General features: G+C 41.3%; 1 protein-coding gene across 2 annotated transcripts in view; it reads left to right on the plus strand.

Annotated features, from left to right (window-relative positions):
- The first annotated feature begins 203 nt into the window (after positions 1-203).
- Positions 204-13,386, plus strand: part of CDH5 (cadherin 5) — a 31,458-nt gene continuing 18,275 nt past the window's right edge. The window contains exon 1 of one of the 2 annotated variants that reach the window (XM_013176651.3): positions 204-421. The gene's annotated coding sequence lies outside the window, so the exon portion shown is untranslated. The remainder of the gene's footprint in view (positions 422-13,386) is intronic. The other variant, XM_067004182.1, reaches the window with a different exon arrangement.

A 13,386-nucleotide genomic window follows, 5' to 3' on the forward strand; every position in this document is an offset into this window, starting at 1 on the left:
TATCATTGCTGATAATTCCTAAAATTCTTTATAAAATGACCCTAAATAATATACCAACTTTTGTGTTTCTCTTAGAGCCAATTTCCTTTTATTCAGCTACCTCATTAGAGGCAGCAACAAATAAGTCAGTATAGCAATAATAAGGCTAAGTTTATCTTGTTTCCTCCACTCCCTTTTCTCGCTGAATTACTAAGACTTGGAACAATAACAGGATGCCGGGATGCAGGATGGGAAAAGGCTGACTCCCAGATGGAAAACCTTGGAGATTGGATTGTGAACACTCCCAGTATTGCTTAACGAAAAGAAGTGGATTTTTCTGTTTGTTCTTCATTTTCTTTGTACTGCGTAACTTTTCGGGATACTGTTGATTTTAGTTTGCCTCATTTGGGAACAAACTGAAGCTCCACCAACTCTGACTCAGGTAAGGAATAAACGGTATTTGCTGTCCTTCAGCTGTGAAGTTAACTGTAAAGATTTCTTACCTCCACCAGATATGCCTTCTAACGTTTTAAATAATTTATGAATTAACAGTGGACTGGCTATGAATTTAATACCTATCCACACCATCCTTTGGGCCTAATACTGATATCATATAAACCAAAATAAGTGTAGGCAACAGCAGAGCTGTTCACAGTTTACACTGGAAGAGGAAAATTTCTAAATTTCCTGGGCTATAGCACAACGTTCCCAGATCGCTTTTTTGTAGTTCTGTTCTGTAATATTTAGATTATGCTGCCAATGTTCATTCAATATGGAAAAAAGAAATTCTATTGCAAATTGCACCTGTAAACCATTTACAAAATGATTTCACCTGCTGTGTGGAGAGTTACAGGCTTGGTTTTGTTTCTAGCCAGCAGCTGTATGCTGGGCTATGACTTGACATGGTATGTTCCATCAAAAGGAGGGTTGCCCTTGGTATTTAAAAGGTGCTATGACTTGATCGTTAAAATGCCAAGAAGAGGTGAAAGCCACCACACATAGCAGCCATCTTTGGCATATCGCGCTTGCTAAGAGAGGTGCTTAGGGCTTACACAGAGAGTTTATATAAACACCTCACTGCCTTGCTCTCTGAAGTCTCAACCTTAGACTACCAGCTTTTACAGCCCCTGTTTACTTCCTTTAGAAGTTTCTTGAGCTCAGAGGTCCAAAATAAAACATTTTTTTTCTGACAAGGTGTTTCACAAACACTGACTTGACACAAGAATTTGGTTGAAAAGGTTTATCTTTTCCTACAGACAGCATAGCAAGCCCCTGAGCTAACAAGTTTCCTGTACAGCTTGCAGAAACTAAGCATTTATGCATAAGAGATGAACTGATACTGCTTTTTGTGTAAGAATTCTAGTCTGCAGTAGTGGGGCTGTCAGTGTGCACAGCACCTTACAGTGCTGGTTGTCACGCTGTAACAAAGATAAAGGAAGGAAAGAAATAAAAGGAAAAAAGATATGGAAGAAGAAGAATTTCTGTGAGAAAATCTGTTCCATTCTCCGCTATTGAAAGCATTGAAAGTTGGTTGCTACTGCAGTTAATGAAGGTGTAGTTAATCAATGTATTCCTGCCTCCACTGATTATAAATCATCGTATCAGCATTTGTGAAAGCAGACGGTGTTATAGATGTTCATGTAGAAAAAAATATTAGACAAAAGCAAGGATACTCCAATGATTTACAAAAGGTTCTCATCTCGGGTTAATTTGTGCCTTGCAACAACACCCAATATACCAGAAACAGGTCACAGAACTGCTGACTTGCAATTCATCTGAGGTATCGCCAGGAGTTACTACTTAGCCATAAAAAAAAGGGTGACCATCAGGAGAAAGGGACACGGCTTTAATTTGGCATATAAAAGCCTTAAACTAGTGTAGCATACTACAGAACTGTATGTGAACTTACAAACAATACAACAAACGAATCCAAAAGCAAAAGATAAACTCAACAAATCATTCCTGCTTTGTCCACAAAATAGGTTTATTTTTGAGAGTGCTAGAGGTGTACTGCACTAAGAAATACTTCCCAGTGCCTTGCTCTTTAACGTAAGATCATAAAACTGTTTCTTAAACATTTTAAAGCAAATGCTGACTCTGAAAGTAAGCCACGAGACAGCTCTGTGCCATTCAGTAACCTGTAGCTTGCACAGAGCTATCGGCTGGATTCAGTGCTAGAGAGAAAGCTTAGACAAAGGAGGTTTCACCTAAATAGTTAACAGGTTTGTTCCCAAAGGAAAAGATGGGTTTGTTTCATATCCTGCCTCTGCTGAATGAAACAGCTGAAAACAGGATATAGGTGAAAATCCCTGGTTATGGTTTAGTGGCTCCCCTGATTTATAGCTGTATGGAACAAAGGATTGCACTGCACATCCACAAATCACTGTTTCAATTAATATTTCAAATGAAAAATAGAAAAACTTCATTTTATTTTGGCCTGGTTACATGTTTACAGAACTACAAGCTTGTATCTGGCCAGATAATATTTTGTATTTTCTAAAAAGGCAGAGGTTCACAGAATAGAGATAATTGATTATTTCTAGCAACTGAGCTTTTTGTAAGTGATCTTAGTGGTTATTTTTGTCACTTGTCCATATTTCTTTTTTCCCTCAGGTTCTAGATGTTTAATTCAGAGGTTCAAGTGTTAGTGCCAAAGAGAAAATAAGAGGTTCTCTATTTGTGAGAAATTTGTTGAAAACAAAAATGGTTTGGTGCATTTTTTAAAACCAATGCCTTTCCTTTTGTTATCCTTGGATGTTTACAAATCAAAAATCCCCTCCAGTTTCCCATTGATACTGGTTTCCCTTCTACTTTAGAACACATCAAAGAGTGATTATTTGTGTAAACTGGAGTTCTGTTAGGACAAAGAGAGATGACCAGCTCACAGTCGCTACGGTAAAAGTTGGGTAAAAATTCCCCACACACACCTTTTAAAGCTGATCAGAATTCGAATTAGGAGAGCAGACCTTAGTACATCCCCAGCTGGATACTAGTTTGGCCCACAATGGGGATGAGTTAGCTTGATCCAGCTGCTGACTTCCCTTTTGTGCCCTACTGCATTCAAGAGGCCTCCTCAGGTACTGCAAACACAGGAGGCAGAAGGCACTGGGGTACCACACGCAGTCATGATCAGGAGCCCCCATTTTCACTGCCGAGAACCTGGCAGGCATCCTGCTCAGGGCCTGTCCTCAGCCATGCCATAAGGGATCCAGGACCGGCCCCACTGCAGGCCCAGGAAACCCACCAGCAGGGCTAACGCTGGGACTGACGGTGTGCAAAATTAATGCACATAACTCACCACACACCTTCCACCTGCCTCCTGAATTCTGCAATGAGTCTGGTCTCAAAATACAAAAAGTTCAATAAAAATTTGCCAAGATCCAGTTTACGGTTCTTCCATACAGGGATGTAAGTTAGCCTTTTCATTCAGTAAGAGCCTGAGCTTCGCTCCTCTTAATATGAATTTCAGATCTGTCGATAAGCATGAAACAAGCTGTATGTTGCTTGTAAGATTTTGCTGAATATTTTATGTACACTCTCTCTGTAGCACACTATTGAGATGGATGCTATCTGTGCCTTGAGTCTGTTTTGTGTACACACTGCCATACACACCTGTTGGGCAGGCAGTGAGAAGACTTGGGGCCGTGTCCCCTTACGTGTTTAATTAAAGCCCACAAGCACTGGAAAGGCTCAAAAGCTCAGTGTTTTTCAGGGCAGGGCAAAGAGGGAAACTTATCCATCCCCTGCAGGTGTTTACACTGCCTGCTTCGGTCTTGGTACTCTGAGTGTAACCGAGATTTACAATCAGTAAACCACAGAGAGGCAAGCAGGTGGATGGACACTCTGGCAGACTTATCTCCAGACAAGTATTTTTGTGTTGAGAGAGAGAGCAAAACTGTCTTACAAAAGATTAGGAGCTACATGTGCAAGTGTTATCAAGCAACCTCCATAAAAGGGTCCAGAGTTGATAGTGAAAAATAACTGATTTTTCAGAGGAAAGACAAGTACGGTCACCTGGTACACAGTGCAGAAATTGCAGGACACCTTTCCAAAGGACAAGTGGAGTGGAAGGAGTATTCTTCTGCCGTAACATTGCTATCTCGAATGTCAGGAATGACACCTGAATAGAGCACCACCATAGTCAGAGGTAGACCAAAAGCAGACACCTTTTAAATTCAGCAGGGTTTTTCTTCATGATTCAAAATCCCAAAACAACAGCATTCTTGTCTCAGCCTAGCTGTCATCATAACTCTCCTGTTCCTATGGGATTTTGCAACCATCTTTTGCCAAAACTTGAGGAGCAAAGGCCCTCTGTTTCCATTACACCTTCCTTTAAAAAGCCCACTGTCAGCCTTCACCAATGAGCAGCAACCCTCCTGGCCCTGCAACATCAGGAGGAGTCCTCCTGCCACCTGGTGACGTTCGTCCGGCGCAAGGTGCGTTATCTGCAGCTCGCATGGGCCCTTGTCCTCATTATGTAGGACAGTATAAAGGGAAATTCCACTTCCACAGTATGTCTGGAGGATACAGTCACATTCCTTCTGCTGTCTTTGTCCACATTTCTGAGCAATGCCTTGGTAGGACCAGTCTTCCTTTTCCCCTTCCTTTTATGATGCTATCTGTTATGAATTTGTGGTCTGGAAATCCTCTCTAGGAGTGCAAAGTGTACCTTAAAACATTCTGCTTGAGAAGACTAAGGGCCTAATGCTGCTGTCCTGCGAATGATAGGAAATCCTGCCATTGATGGGAATTGTTCCTGTGTTAGGTTCAGCTTCACAGACGGTCTCGACTGGCACGGAGCGTTAGGTTAGCCTCCCCCTTCTTTTTGTGGGGTACTCCCTTCCCCCTCCTCCAGTCCTACACCTGAATTCAGAGATTTGCAGTATCTGACTGGATTTTATTGTCACTGTCTTTCAAGATAAATAAGATTTGTCTGCAAGAGAACCAGCTTACTCACGTTAGGGTGAGGCCCACCAATCATTACTACTAATAAGGTTTCATTTTTTTTTCCACCACCTAATCTATGAATCCAAACCTACAATTAAATAGTATATACTGCCTATTTGTTCAGTTCTGTTAGTGATAGGGGGTTTTATGCTGTCATTAAAACGTAAACAAATATTGCTACACTGTGCATATTTTAGTGTCATCCAGATGCACTCCAGCTAAAAGACATATCCACATGGAAACTGAGAAGCAAGACAGAAAGCAGAGAGTACAAAAAGCATGGATGGGTTCATTATACAAAGATGATAATGCGGACAAACACACTTGCTTCGTACACTCGATTTGCCAGCAGCGGCCTTGGTAGAAGTTTAGGATTAGTATTGTTGCATTGTCCAGTAACTGCACTTGGAGATGACTTAAGCTTCCAACAGGAAGAAAGAGACACATTTCTCTTTGGAATACATTGTGTCATTTTCCTGCTGTGAAATGGTGAGCTTTATTACCTGCCTTTTATGGATTGGTCTTCAGCTTCCTTAAACGAAGAGGAAGGCTTCATTCATATAAGAAAAGCGTTTTCGGTAGTCACGATGAAAATACGAGCAGTAGGGAAAATAAATGTTCCACTTAGGTAGCCACTAACTGAGAGTCAGAGTTCCCACCTCAGCTTAAGCAGTATCTCCAGCTGTGCTTCAGCTTCAGACAGCAAACCCACAAAGCGCAGCTCTGCTGGGAACAAGAGCTTCCCAAGCAGTCAGGCTGCTTTAAAGCCGTTTGCTCCCGGGGGTGCTCGCCACGTCAAGCCCCAGCGGGGGGCTCCATCACCACCACGGGTCCCGCTGGCAAAGACCTGGGCACAGAAAACTCCCTGGGTCAGCCAGGTGAAAGCCCCCAGCTCTCACTTTTATCACTTTCACAAAGACCCCTTATCAGGTGTAAACAACAGCACCCCCTGCCCTGAAACAAGGCCACTCCTGCCCTCACATCTTACATGCTGACCCAGCACCTACCACAGCTGCCGTTTGTTTCAAGAAGGAAGCTCGGCTTAGGTGGGGGTTTTCCTCATTGCCTCTGGACTGGGGTTGTGAAATTCATTAGATTAATGACCTACTTAAGCCGGTGCAGAGATAATGGAGCAAAACACAACACTGTGTTAAATCACAGCAACTTCCACATGGAAACGAAACCTTAGGGAAAACAGTCTAGCTCTGAAGTCTGTCATAAAACTTACAACAGCTTTCCTCATCTCTTGAAGCTTCCCTGTGTCTGAGGACTGAATTTCCAGGCTTTCCAGCTTCACTTCATCAGCATTGTAAGCTGGAAATCTGCTTCCCTAGTTTTATTTTGATTCGAAACTGAGATTTTCCTGACTCCAAAAGCTAAGCTGTAAGTAGCTGTAAGTAAAAATATTGAAAGGCTCGTTGTAAATTCATAAAAGTAGCAATAATATCATCTGTATCATCTCACAACACACGGAGAGCATAACAATGGAAATGTTCCAGGAAAAGGCTGTAACTATAAGGGTTGGCAGAAAAGGTCTTGAAGTTAATTAAGCCTGGTCTGGCAGTCTAGTTGAATAAGGGCAGGAAATAGAGAAGAATGAACTGACATTTGAATTGGACATTTTAAAAGGGGGAAAAATACTGAATACTAATAACCAAACAAAACAGATCCAGACACACCCTGTTTTTCTAGCCTCTTGCCCAGCCAGAAAATTAGATTTATCTATACGTATATGCTTTATCTGCCAAAACAATAAGTTTCAGAGGAAGTGCCAATGCATTAAGTTACTCAGTAAAATAATCTGGACAAGGGAATCAGAACACACATACAGCTGAACATACTTTCTCTGCTTCGGAGTACTGTTAGCACAATAAATACCCATTACTGAGACCTACACATGATGCTTGTGCTAGAGACAGATACTTTTGCTCCCAAGCTTCTGTTAAAGGAAATGTCAAAAAAAAAAAATCTTATCTGCAGCAAACACAGCTACATTGTAGTTTAAAAAATATATATTTATTGCATGCAGTTCCTCAAAGGATGGGGACTTTTCCTTAATCAAAGCTACTCAGTTGGAGCTCTGTGCTTGGAAGCCTCTGTGGTACTAAAGCTTTATCTGGAAACAAAGGGGAAGTGGAAAAAGCTTTATAATATATTATTCTCAGAGAGCACCTTATTTTTTTTTTTTTAGCTTGGACAAACTCTTAAGCATTTAGTGACAGCTCCAGCTGAACTCTGTGTACAGCAGAGCTAGCCAGGGGGCAGCATCAAAACAGATCAATTCTGAACTGTGCGTACCATTTATTGTAGGAAACAAAGCTTCTGGTTAGAGATGCCTGAGAAATCTTCTTAGCAATTCCAAACACCTCCAATATAACAGAACTGTTCCACCTCTGCATGGGGATAACCAAACAATTACTGGAGGATTCCTCTGTCCCCCTCTCACCCAGAGCCCCACTCCCCAATGTCAAACGATGCAGTCGAAGTGTGGGAGCTGCTGAGGATGGGGAAGGCTCGGTGCTGAGACACCTGCCTCTCCGCCTGTCCTGCCAGAGCTGCCGCAGCCTGGGCTACAGAAACATTAACCGGCTGAAAGAAAGCAGGGAAGGGGCTGGCTCTACAGCCACTGCAGGTACTGCCAACAAGACTGACAGAGACCCGGTCATTCTTCCGTGTCAGTCAGACCCTTCTCTCAGGAACGAGTACACCTGACTACAAGAGCATCATCAAAAACACTTATTGCACACACGGAAGAGAACAGGTTCTTCGCCTGTCCATAACACTGGCACTTCATTTCCATTCATTTCCATTTCCAGCATTTGTCCTTAGCAATAATTAATCTAGATGGGAAAGATTTTCCTCTAAGCTTTCTATTTCGGACAAAGAATTCACAGGGAAAAAATGTTTGCTCCTCCAAATTCTGCATGCAAGGTTTATTCCACTCATCTTATTAGCTCATTTCAGAACAGAAGGGCTGTATTTAATGCAAAGTAAACCCCTCGAAATAGTTCAGATTTCAACAGCATTTGGCAACTGTCATCAAAAGACATGTGGCCAAGAACAAATCTTCTGTCATTTAATTGTTAGTTTCATCCCTGCAACATCTGGAAAGAAAAGAAATCATATTACTCATAGGTCCTACGAGCTTGCTGATTTAAAGAAATGGAACCTTCCAAATCACTAAAGCACACAGATCTATGTGACACGATGACGAGGTGGTAATACCCCGTACCAGAATCCAAACTCCACCTCTGGGCTTGAACACACCCACTAAACACCAGAATACTTCTGCTCCTTAGGAGTCATTCAACCCTCATATATGTGCATCCAAGGCTCAGGAGCTGTACAGAGATGTAGGAGGCTTATGACCTTAAACTCAATGCTGTCCATGCTATCAACTCGTAACAGAAAGCCAAAATCTTCTGTTTATGACACTATATTCATTAGTTATGAAGTGTCACAAATTGGCTTAATAATCTTCCGTTTGATCACAAACGAGCATCAAAAGAGTTTAACAACTCTGGTTATAGTGGACATTTAAAGTAGGCCCTCTGCTAAGCCCACCTTATCCCTTGTTGCATTTTGTACTAACATGTTTGTACGTGAACTGAAAGACTTCATGCATGGAAAGACAGGACAATACCACTTGCTGCTTATTTAAAGCACAATAATCCAATTTGTTGTCACTTCAGAGAAGGCATCTGTTGTAAAGCATTATATGACTACAGCAGCACGTCCATCGTAAGAACTCTTAAGCAGCACCAGACCAGAAGTACTTCAGTGTTTCATCTATCAGTTCAGTTTCAAATTGGTTCTCTCTCAAGTATCTCTACAGCCTCTGTGATGACAAATAATATTGCTGTGAAAAATGAGTAGAGACACTGATTCTGCACCTGGCATGATACATGATCTGCATGCTGAGAGCGTAAAATGAGAAAGATTCTTAAAACTCACCTAATGATTCAGTGTGGCTATAACACACCTTCACGAGTATTTGTCTCCTGGGAGAGGTAGAAGGCCACCAGTTTTACTGAGGCTGGTGGATTACTTTCTAAACATACCTGGATGCTTATATAAAAGGAAAACAGTCATCCATTAAAATGACAATTGTACAGCATAACTGATCTGGGTGGAAGAGCAAAAACTAGTCAGACTACTAGAGTAGTTGCAACTGCTCATTTTAATGCTTTCAAAGTATTGTTTTGCTTCCATCACAAATGCCATCCTCACCAAACAACCTGCGTTTAAATAATGCACCACTGTCATGTCAACAGCTGAAGTGATTCAAGAATTATTCATTTACTCCAAAAATAATGCTTTCTCAAAGTTCATGGGGAGACCAGCCCACTAATTAAAACATGCACTTAATTTGCTTTTCAGTTATCAGATTTGCAAGTAAGAAACTCAGATTAAAAACGTATTACCAGAGATTGACAGAAAAATGATTTAGTTCAAGATTGGAACAGGAATCAAAGCATCTGCATATGAATCACAGAAGTAGTCCCTCTTGGTTTGATAACTTTACTGTGTAAGATTTTTGGCGTGCCACATATGAAGGAAAAAAAACAGCCTACCCCTGGCCTATGTGGAAGTTGCCAGATTTCATATATACTACACAGGTACATAAAAATACAGTCACATGTTTTCTTAGATCATGTATGGGATTCATTTCCACAAACAGAAATGTCTCAGATACGTGGAGGTATCTAAATGATGCTATCCATAAAAGGCTGCCATTCCCTAAAGAACACAGAACAACTGGGCACAAATTATCAGCCCATCTCTTCCAAATTGACCCAGAAAAGGGGATTGTTTGAGGTTTCCTAGAATTCTAACAGAAACCCAATTCAGAGCTCATTCAAAGTGTGTGTGTGACATGCAGATAGGTACATCAAGATCTAAGCCAAACAAATTTAAATTAAAAAAAAAAAGCTTTTCTAGATTTTAGAAACAGTATGAATTATGGCCCAAGTATCTCTAGGAGATACCTTATCATTTAAATTCCCTTGAGGTTTGCTATTCTTTGTTCTTTGTTCTTACTGAAGAGAGAAATCACCAAACCTTAGTACCTGCTATCAATCGTGTCTACAGTGGCCTGTTCTACACCTCATTACAGTCAAGAGCCACATGCAAAAACAAACGAGTTCCTATCCCAGCTGGGAGCATGTCATTACTCCGTCACTGCAGCTGCTATCCAGGGACCAGCTGGCAGAGAAACAGACACCAGCTCTCCAAAAGACTCTTATGCACCTAGAGAAGTCCAGCCAACATTGATGAGCACAAAACACAGTGTCTCCTGCCTGCTGTAACGGCTGACTGCTTCTGTAGTACTGCACTGTTCACAGACCAAAGTAAGCAAAGGCTCCTATAGGCTGTTCTTTTCCCGCTCACGCTGGCATTTTTGTTTTTGTTAATCTAGCCAGCTAAAATATTATCGGGCACATCACTGATGTAAAACCAACTCCAGTACAGTCAGAATTTACAGACGCAGGATCAGATCCTACCTGACTCATCTTGCTTCTCCTTCAGGTCTGTGATGAGGTGACATTTAGCAAACGAAATGCAAACCTATACATCCCTTTTCCAAAAAAGCTTCCTGGCAAGGAACAAAGGAAAACTTTGTGACCCCTTATAACTTTCTTCCTCATTCATTTCTCTAAAATCATTCTCTTTACAGCAAATGTCCTGTTAGACCACACATTTGTTATTTTCAGTTCGCATTTGCCTGCGTGACTCACTCAGCCTGTTCACATAGCCACTGGCAGTATTTCCTGCAGCTCTTTAATCCTGGAGTCAGCAAGTCACTTGCTGAAATGCAAGCAGGGGAGTCAGGAAGCTCTAGGAAGACATTACTGTAGGTTTCGTTACCTCTTTTCCCCATCTTCAGTGCATGGGCATTCTCTCACTAGCTTGGACAGTAGCTTTGTTGCCAAACCAGTGCTTGCCTCCCCATTTTTATCCAGCTCCATAGCAGAAACCACAGGGAGACTGGGAGTCCTATCTGGCTGCCTGCTTTCCACCACTCTGTGTGGTGTCCTTTACTTGCCAGAGCAGGGAAACCTTTCTTGTTGACTCTGCTGTCCATTCAGGAGTGGAGCATTGGGCTCTCCATCTAATCAAAAGCAATGAATCTTCAACATACACACAGTAATTTATAGTTCCTTTATAAACAAATTTCTTAATTTATGAAAGAATTACCTGTCCTGGCTGAGGACTCCATCCAACCATCAGAGGAAGTTTTATTTTTTATCATCCAGGAGAGAATTTTTTGGTAAATTAAACTGATAGGGGAAAAAATCATTGACATATTTTCCCCAGACCTACCAGAAACTTAGAGCTAAAATCAGAAAGAACTTCCAGGTTAGAATTATTCTTTTTTTCCCTGGAATATGAGGAGGCAAAACAGGAGCCAAAATCAGAAGTGCTGAGTTATCTCTTCAGCTATATTGAGATACGGTGCTGCATCATCAACACCAACAACTGACCTATAACAAAACCACACAGCAGTGCCCTCACAATACTGAGTGACATCTGTTTTTTCTTAAAGTAGCACATTTAGTTAAGATACTGCTGGAGTAGTTTTTCATTCAAAGGTACTATCACAAGTATAAAATGTCATTTTATCATCAGTTTTCAGGCAGGCATTTGCACTCCAGATGGTTTAGTCATCATAGTAGCTATTTACTCAAAGGTACTATCATGCATATAAAGAGTCATTTTATCATCAGTTTTCGGGTAGGCATTTGCACTCCAGACTGTTTAGTCATCAGTGGAAGGCACTTCTCAGATGCATAAAGACGACAGAAGGACAATCAAAAACATAATACTAGGTAGTTGGGCACTATGCACATTTAAATCAGTTCAATAATCTGGAAACCAAAAAGCAGCAGAGTGATCTCAGGAAAGACCTGTTTTGAAATGAATCATTGTATATTGTTGAGAACATGACACATGACAGCTTTAATCAGAAATAAGAGAAACGCTGAGTAACCATCCAGAAAAAAATTATATTTGAAAGAGCAACACAAAATGATTGTTCCAAGTCAAATGTTGCACAATTTACTCAGTTTTTTTCAGTGATGTTACTAAAGTTTGAAGGTCTACCATAGTTCCCATTCTCACTGAACTCCCTATGTACTATTCTCACATTGTAAGCTCAAGGGAGCAAAGGAAGACTGCATTTTTGCAAGTTAGATGCCAATCAGAAACTGCAGCGCAGGTAACAATTATATCTATGTGATTACTTTGCTGCCTTGTCTCTCTGGGTTTGTTAGAAGCTGGTTAGAGCAATGTTGTCTAATTATGAGATGAAAAAATTGGGAGAAAAAAATCCGAGACGGTTGTTACTCCTGACCCCTGTCCACCATCAGGAGATAGCAAAAACATTTAAGTCCTCTGTGCTTCAAATGTACCTTTTGAAAGGGATATAGCTTTTCATCTAGCTGCAGTACTTTTCACAGAGAACTGAGGAGGCTTTATCGATTCATGTTTGCACAGCCAGTTAAGGTACCTGAAATGTAGCGTTAGGTACTGCTAGAGCTACTTTCTTTTAATGTTTTGTCTGCTTACCAAAAATGCTCCTTCTGCAAAGCAAGCTAAGTATGCATTAAGCTATAGGCAATGCAAAAAAATACATAATTTATCCCTCTAAGGTTTAATAGATTACCTTTCTGTTTCTCTTTGCTTAATGTATTCACACATTTACCTTTGGTCTTAAACATTAGACAGAAATTAACGGTAAAAGTGGATCCTGTAAGGCAGTGTTCTTTTGTTAGTTGACACTGGGTCAGATTCTGCTCTCATTGACTCCAGTGTGGCTTCATTAAGCATAGGAATTTTAGAAGTGTTTAGATGATGTAACAAAGTAAAATTTTTGCATCTGAAAAAAATCTAAGTTTGAAGTGTTGCATACTCTGTGTTGCTGGGTTTAATCCAGTGCAAATTTAACAGATTTTTTTCACACAGAGCTACTTAGGAACATGAATGGGGAGCGGCACAGAGGAAGGGGAAAGACAAATGAAAATACTTATGAGAATACTGAAACTAAAGCTACCCAAAGTCAACTTCTCTAGTAAAACTTCTGTCAAGAAAATTTTCTTAGGCCTACAAGTATCAAGATACCAGAAGATATTCGGCACAGATCCCTTGGGTGGCAAGCCTGCCATGTAGTGAGGAAAACTTGAAGTATTTCAGATCTAATAAGCAATCATTTTCCAGTGAGACTTTTACACTTTTTAACTTTTTACATCAATGTCGCTCACACGGGGTGCTCTGCTGTGGACCTTAAGGCGCTTGCAGTTCTCGCAAGCCAATTCTTCCTCGCCAGCCACCCTGTTCAGCACCCAGAGCCCACACCCGCATGGAGCCCCCGAGGGCAGCGCGGGCCCTTGCTGCGCACCGGCCCCCACGGCCACAGTCTCCTGAGAAAGGGCAGCCGACGCACGATGAGAGGGCAGAGCC

The sequence above is a fragment of the Anser cygnoides genome, chromosome 12 (assembly GCF_040182565.1).
Source record: "Anser cygnoides isolate HZ-2024a breed goose chromosome 12, Taihu_goose_T2T_genome, whole genome shotgun sequence".
NCBI classification, from domain to species: domain Eukaryota; kingdom Metazoa; phylum Chordata; class Aves; order Anseriformes; family Anatidae; genus Anser; species Anser cygnoides.